Source organism: Siphateles boraxobius, unplaced genomic scaffold (genome assembly GCF_051911475.1).
Source record: "Siphateles boraxobius isolate OS27281-9 unplaced genomic scaffold, OSU_SipBor_1 29, whole genome shotgun sequence".
Lineage (NCBI taxonomy): Eukaryota > Metazoa > Chordata > Actinopteri > Cypriniformes > Leuciscidae > Siphateles > Siphateles boraxobius.
Genome location: NW_027508908.1, coordinates 21,523,473 through 21,530,617, shown reverse-complemented (window position 1 = coordinate 21,530,617; position 7,145 = coordinate 21,523,473). Strand labels below are relative to the sequence as shown.

Here is a 7,145-nt window from a genome sequence, read left to right as displayed (position 1 = left end):
AGAACACATACCTCCTTGTCATTGTTGATTATTTCACGAAGTGGGTGGAAATGTTCCCTCTGAGAGCCAGCAAGACCCAGAAAGTAGTGAAAATTCTACGAGAGGAGATCTTTACACGATGGGGGGTACCCAAATACCTGGTGTCCGATAGGGGTCCCCAATTTACGTCCAGTCTTCTGAGCGATCTGTGCAAAACATGGGGTTGTGTTCAGAAACTCACAACGAGTTATCACCCACAGTCAAACCTAACAGAAAGAATCAACCGGACAGTAAAAACTATGATTGCTGCATACGTGGGTCAACATCATCAGACCTGGGACCAGTGGCTACCAGAATTCCGCTATGCCATTAACACTGCCCAGCAAGAAACCACCGGAAAAACACCAACTGTGCTCATGCTGGGTAGACAAATTCTAGGACCACTGGAACGTCTTATCCACCGACCGCCTTCACCTGATCAAGCTGCATATTCCCTGGTAGAACGACAAAACATCATGATGGAAGAAGTGAGGAATAGAATGAGGATGAGCCAAGCCAAACAAGCTAGGTATTATAATTACCGTAGAAAAAATGCGCAGTTTCATACGGGTGACCTGGTTTGGATTAAAACCCATCCTCTCTCTAATTCAGCAAACAAATTCTCTGCCAAGCTAGCGCCCAAGTGGGAGGGTCCAGCTGAAATTAAAAGTAAAACAGGGCCAATAAATTACACTGTGTGCTGGGGCAACCCACCTAGAGTCGATATATTGAATGTGGTAAACCTGAAGCGCTATTATGGACGCTCTCCTCCGATGCCGCTGGCTGGGGGGGGGGGAATATGTAGCTAGGCCACATAAGGAAAGAATATTTTATATTGCTGTGAAGTATTTGTATAATTCTTACCAGACAGCTGTTCTTTTATAATTATTCTTCCTCGTTTGATTGCCCGGCCATGTGGTTGTGTTCCTGTTCTCTCACGCGAGAGTTTGTTCGCGGAGATTCAGGGAATCCCCGTGACGTCAGTCTGATCAGCTGGAGTTATGACTTTCACTTCCGTTTAAAAGAGCCGGAAAGTCGGCGTTCGAGAGCAACGCTACTATTGCTCGTTTGGGACTAGCGATCGATCGCACCACACCTTTTGTTTTTGCTCGTCATTGACTGTGATTGTTGGACTCTCTTTGCGGAAATACACCAGTGGATTATTTCACCTTGGAGATCGCTTCACAGGACAGCGCTGTTCCTCTTCCTGTGCACGGACTTTGAAAGGCTTACCGGTGAGGCCGATTCAACGCACACACTTACACTGAACTGGAACATACACACACACTCACCGGACTTATTGCCTATTCTGTATATATTTATTTTTGGTGCTTCTATTGAATACACTTTAAGGTATTATTCCATCTTGTTTGTTGTGTTTATGTTGTGAACAAATAGAACATTTCTATTCAAAGAAAATCATATAGAGGGTATAAATCGTAGTTTTTTTTGTGTATCCTGCCTTAATTAAGCTGAGTGTTACATATTGGTGGCCCGTACGGGGACCCTTTATTATTGTTCTTTGTGTGTGTTTTTTTTAAGATGGATGTAAGGAATACTGATACAGTGACAGAAGTTGTTAATACTGCTGATGACCTAGTTACTTTTGAAGATGGCCAGAATGATATGGAACTAACAAATGTTCAAGAGATTCCCAGGTCTTTTGTGACTAGACGTAATCCTACTGCTGAAATAACTTCAATGCTTAGTTCATTGTACATTTCTGATGCTGAACAATCTGATGATGATGATGATGATGAGAGTTGTACACAAAATGTTGAGAGGGTACAATCATTGCAATCAGAACTGACTCAATGTAAAGTTGATTTAGTGGCCCTTGATAACAAAGTACATACTTTAGAACAAGATTTCAAACAGTCAATGGACAGTACATTGAATCGGGAAACCAGTTTCAGACAGGCTGTAGATACTAGCTTGGCAAGGTTGGAGGATTATTTTGCAGATGCGCTGGAAAAATTAGAAAAGGCTGTGACAAATTGTTTTCTGAGGAGAGATGCGAAATGGGAAAGTCAAATGAGAAAAATGAGGCTCACTAGCACCCCCACACTCACCAGATTACAGGCCTATTCTCCAGATTCCTCCCGATTTTCCACTGTCCCTCAACCACTTACCCCAACTCTAGTATCTAGAGAGAAAATTACCACTCATAAACCCCTCAATGATACTTATGACGTTCAACATCCGATGTATGATAGACACTCTAATGTGCTTACCTCCTCAGTAGTGGCAGGTTCATCCTCATTCTGTGCCCGACCTCCTATCCGCATCGAATTCCCCTCTTTTGGTGACTCCTGTGATACGGCGGAGGTGCTCAACTTTATCGAACAATGTGAGAACTTCCTGGAGATCCGGCCCCTTCCCAGTACTGAACTCCTAGGAACCTTGAGCACGGTGCTGAAGGGACCTGCTCTGAGCTGGTGGAAAGCGTAGAAGGTCAAGGTAATGGATTGGAAATCCTTCAAAAAGGCATTTATGGCTGCTTTTCTTTCAGATGATTACCTCTCAGAAGTGGAGGAAAAGCTGAGGACAATGGTTCAGCAGCCACAACAGCGCCTGAGGGACTTTGCATATGACTACCGGGCCCTATGTCTGAAATGGAAGCCAGAGATATCTGAGGAGGACTTAGTAAATCGAATACTTAACAACATCAACCCCAGGGTTGCGGGATGTATGAGGGGAACCGTCAACTCGGTTGAGCAGCTGGTGAAGGTTGGATCTATGGTGGAAAAGGATCACATGGGAGCCAAAGACTACTGGCAAAAAGTCAGTACTCAGAGCAGCAAAGAAAAGACCAACAAAAAATCTGCTGAACGTACCTTTCCAAAAAACCTGGCTGGAGTAACACTAGCACAACCCCATCCCATGTCCTCTCTCCTGATGGTGCCTGTAAGGGTGAATGGCAAAGAAGTGAAGGCTGTATTAGACACAGGTAGCACTTACACTTTAATGCAAGAAAGCCTGTGGAAACAGTTGAAAGGTGAGATTCCCTCAGTTGTTACCTCCAGTCCACAGAGGTTCATAATGGCGGACGGCACGATTCACCAGTCCAGAGATCTGCAAAGGATTAAGATTCAATGGCATGACCAAGATTGCAGTTTGGATACTTATATCCTAAAAGACACTCACCTCGCATTTCCTCTTATTGCTGGTCTGGATTTCCTGAGGGACACTGGAGCGGCCCTAGAAGTGGGAAGAGGCCGATATGGGTTAAGATCTGAAAAAGGAAACAACTATTACCCTTTCTTGCCATCGCAGATTCCAACAGGTCCTGTGATCCCGGCTGGTCAAGATCTTCCTCATAGGGCTGCAAAGCTGAATTTATACTATGCCCTACCATCCACTGGTAGACTTCCAGAACTCTTGTCCATTTCCCCCGAGAGCACTACGTGGGACTCTGACAATCAGGAGGAGTTGTTGAAATTGAGCTCCGCCTGGCCACGCACCACCTCCAACAACCTGGGTAAAACCTCAATAGTACGACACAAAATCACATTATCTGATGACATACCCCTAAAATCCCGGGCATACAGAGTTTCTCCTCTTAAGAAGCAGATTATAGAGGAACAAGTAGATCAGATGTTGCGAGACAATATCATTGAACCTTCTTTCTCGCCGTGGTCTTCACCTGTGGTGCTTGTCCCCAAACCTGATGGCTCTCACAGGTTCTGCGTGGATTATAGGAGGCTGAACAGCAAGACAGTGGCTGACGCTTATCCAATGCCGTTAATTCACGACATCCTTGAATCCTTGGAAGGAGCCTCTTGGTTTAGTTCCTTGGACCTGAAGTCTGGATACTGGCAGGTGGAGATGGAGGACCAGAGTAAGGAAAAAACTGCTTTTATCTCCACCAAGGGGCTATTTCAATTCAAGTCAATGCCTTTTGGGCTCAGAAATGCCGCTGCTACCTTCCAGCGTCTGATGGAGAGAGTTTTGTCTGATTTGAGGGGGAAGATTTGTTTTGTTTATATTGACGACATCATCATCTATTCAAAGTCACTAGATCAACACGTTCAACATCTCAACATGGTTCTACATAGACTTACCCAAGCCAACCTGACGTTGAACATGAAGAAAAGCCACTTCTTCAAGCGACAGCTCAAATTCCTCGGCCATATAGTCTCTGAGAGGGGAGTGGAGATTGACCGAGAGAAGACCAGCGCTGTTGCAGAGTTCCCAATCCCGCACGATCTCAAAGCCTTGCAAAGATTTCTAGGATTGGCGGGGTGGTATCATAAATTTATAGCACACTTCGCGGACATTTCTGCACCATTGAACAACTTGAAAAAGAAAGGAGTCAAGTGGGAGTGGACCACAGAATGTCAAGCAAGTATGGATGCACTGAAGCTAGCTTTACAAAACTCACCGGTGTTAATACAACCCGACACCTCCAAAGACTTCCAAGTTCACACGGATGCTAGTGAGGTAGGACTGGGCGCCATCCTCACTCAACAGTCAGAGGAGGGAGAAAAGGTGGTGGCATATGCATCACGGACCTTAACTGGAGCAGAGAAGAATTACAGCACTTCAGAAAAGGAATGTCTAGCAGTGGTTTGGGCTGTTGAAAAGTGGAGACATTACTTGGAGGGAAGAGCCTTCAACGTCTTCACTGACCATGCGGCCCTAGCCTGGGCATTCAACTGCCCTAAAACCTCCTCACGCCTAACTCGCTGGACACTCCGCCTGCAACAGTTCAACTTCCAGGTCCATCACAGAAAAGGGTGCCTCAACATGGGACCTGACGCTTTATCCCGGGTCCAGGGTACGCCTGATGCTGATGTTGCCCCTTGTCTATCCATATCACACCATGCGTCTACATTACCGCACTCTCTGGAGGAGATTACTAAAGCTCAACAATTGGACAATACCATCACTGACCTGCAATCTAACATTCCCCCTCGATCAGTCAAGGATCAAGCCATCACCTTTGAAAACCTCCAAGGGGTGTGGTACCGCAAAGTTCCTATGAAGGATAAAGGAGAGAAGTATCAGTTGGTAGTACCACTATCATTAACCGCTGACTTCATGCACTACTACCATGATAATCCGCTTGGAGGTCATCTCGGACAGTTAAAGTCTCTGCTGAAAATCTTAGACGTGGCATGGTGGCCGTCCGTTAGGAAGGACGTGTGCCAATACGTCAAAAGCTGTGAGATCTGTCAGAAATACAAACCTAGCAATACAAAACCTTCTGGATTGATGCAGAGTACACAGATCACTGAACCTGGACACACGTTGGGGGTGGATCTAATGGGACCCTTCCCCGCCAGTAAACGACAGAACACATACCTCCTTGTCATTGTTGATTATTTCACGAAGTGGGTGGAAATGTTCCCTCTGAGAGCCAGCAAGACCCAGAAAGTAGTGAAAATTCTACGAGAGGAGATCTTTACACGATGGGGGGTACCCAAATACCTGGTGTCCGATAGGGGTCCCCAATTTACGTCCAGTCTTCTGAGCGATCTGTGCAAAACATGGGGTTGTGTTCAGAAACTCACAACGAGTTATCACCCACAGTCAAACCTAACAGAAAGAATCAACCGGACAGTAAAAACTATGATTGCTGCATACGTGGGTCAACATCATCAGACCTGGGACCAGTGGCTACCAGAATTCCGCTATGCCATTAACACTGCCCAGCAAGAAACCACCGGAAAAACACCAACTGTGCTCATGCTGGGTAGACAAATTCTAGGACCACTGGAACGTCTTATCCACCGACCGCCTTCACCTGATCAAGCTGCATATTCCCTGGTAGAACGACAAAACATCATGATGGAAGAAGTGAGGAATAGAATGAGGATGAGCCAAGCCAAACAAGCTAGGTATTATAATTACCGTAGAAAAAATGCGCAGTTTCATACGGGTGACCTGGTTTGGATTAAAACCCATCCTCTCTCTAATTCAGCAAACAAATTCTCTGCCAAGCTAGCGCCCAAGCGGGAGGGTCCAGCTGAAATTAAAAGTAAAACAGGGCCAATAAATTACACTGTGTGCTGGGGCAACCCACCTAGAGTCGATATATTGAATGTGGTAAACCTGAAGCGCTATTATGGACGCTCTCCTCCGATGCCGCTGGCTGGGGGGGGGGGGGGGAATATGTAGCTAGGCCACATAAGGAAAGAATATTTTATATTGCTGTGAAGTATTTGTATAATTCTTACCAGACAGCTGTTCTTTTATAATTATTCTTCCTCGTTTGATTGCCCGGCCATGTGGTTGTGTTCCTGTTCTCTCACGCGAGAGTTTGTTCGCGGAGATTCAGGGAATCCCCGTGACGTCAGTCTGATCAGCTGGAGTTATGACTTTCACTTCCGTTTAAAAGAGCCGGAAAGTCGGCGTTCGAGAGCAACGCTACTATTGCTCGTTTGGGACTAGCGATCGATCGCACCACACCTTTTGTTTTTGCTCGTCATTGACTGTGATTGTTGGACTCTCTTTGCGGAAATACACCAGTGGATTATTTCACCTTGGAGATCGCTTCACAGGACAGCGCTGTTCCTCTTCCTGTGCACGGACTTTGAAAGGCTTACCGGTGAGGCCGATTCAACGCACACACTTACACTGAACTGGAACATACACACACACTCACCGGACTTATTGCCTATTCTGTATATATTTATTTTTGGTGCTTCTATTGAATACACTTTAAGGTATTATTCCATCTTGTTTGTTGTGTTTATGTTGTGAACAAATAGAACATTTCTATTCAAAGAAAATCATATAGAGGGTATAAATCGTAGTTTTTTTTGTGTATCCTGCCTTAATTAAGCTGAGTGTTACAGGGGGGCCAGTTCTCCTCTGGCCAATGAACGGTGTATGATATGATCCAGGCAGCATTATAGGTTAGAAGTCAGATTGGACTTGAACATTCAGAATATTATCCAGTTCCATCTGCTTGAAGATCGGAGTCATCACATGGTATGGGACGAGTTTGTTGAGGATCAGTGCCGATGGCTATTGTGTTGATGATGCCTTCAAAGGGGAGAGTCTAGTAGACGCAATCTCTGCTGACACTTCAGGGATGCGTTGTGGTCGTGTCTAGGGCGCAGGTCCTCCATCTGATCTGGATACTGCCCAGATCTGGCTGATTACATCATGCGTTGGAG

At 45.5% G+C, this 7,145-nt stretch overlaps 1 long non-coding RNA gene across 1 annotated transcript; it reads right to left on the bottom strand.

Annotated features, from left to right (window-relative positions):
- Positions 1-1,851: 1,851 nt before the first annotated feature.
- Positions 1,852-2,409, bottom strand: LOC143754055 (uncharacterized). The gene is made up of 3 exons (XR_013207877.1): positions 2,253-2,409; positions 2,091-2,164; positions 1,852-1,986 (listed from the first exon to the last, which is right to left on the bottom strand). It is a non-coding gene; the product is annotated as an uncharacterized LOC143754055 (long non-coding RNA).
- Positions 2,410-7,145: the final 4,736 nt, after the last annotated feature.